Source organism: Camelus ferus, chromosome 34 (assembly GCF_009834535.1).
Source record: "Camelus ferus isolate YT-003-E chromosome 34, BCGSAC_Cfer_1.0, whole genome shotgun sequence".
Classification (NCBI taxonomy): domain Eukaryota; kingdom Metazoa; phylum Chordata; class Mammalia; order Artiodactyla; family Camelidae; genus Camelus; species Camelus ferus.
Window position 1 is genome coordinate 14,878,854 of NC_045729.1, and position 505 is coordinate 14,879,358.

Consider the following 505-nt stretch of genomic DNA (forward strand, 5'->3'; position numbering starts at 1 on the left):
GGTAAAACATAAATTTAAAAGACAGGATGATGACTAAGTCATTCTGTTCTGACATACGGGAAAACAAGAACAGTGGTGAGCTATGTTACTTTACACACACGTGCACACACACACACATAATAATATCGTACATAACGTCTTCCCATACAAATCGAGTGGAAACTACATTGGTAAGATGCACATACGCAGGTAAGATGAATTGTTCATCAGAAATAAAAAAGGAAAACTATTTCTGAACACATAAAAGGCAGAGTGTGTAAGGTGTAAAACGGCTTTTTAAAAACTGTTAAAACATATTCAGCAAAATTTAAAGATACTTCTTCATGAATCACACATAGTAAATGTGTATATTATAAATAACATTATAATAATTAACAATCTGAAAAACTGGGAAGTTACCAATTGAGGTCTTAGTTAAAAATACATCTGGGGTGGGGGTATAGCTCAGTGGTAGAGCACATGCTTGGCATGCATGAGGTCCTGGGTTCAATCCCCAGGACCTCCA

The 505-nt window shown here is 35.6% G+C and overlaps 1 non-coding gene across 1 annotated transcript; it reads left to right on the forward strand.

The window, feature by feature from the left end:
- Positions 1 to 433: 433 nt before the first annotated feature.
- Positions 434 to 505, forward strand: TRNAA-GGC. The gene has a single exon. It is a non-coding gene; the product is annotated as a tRNA-Ala (tRNA).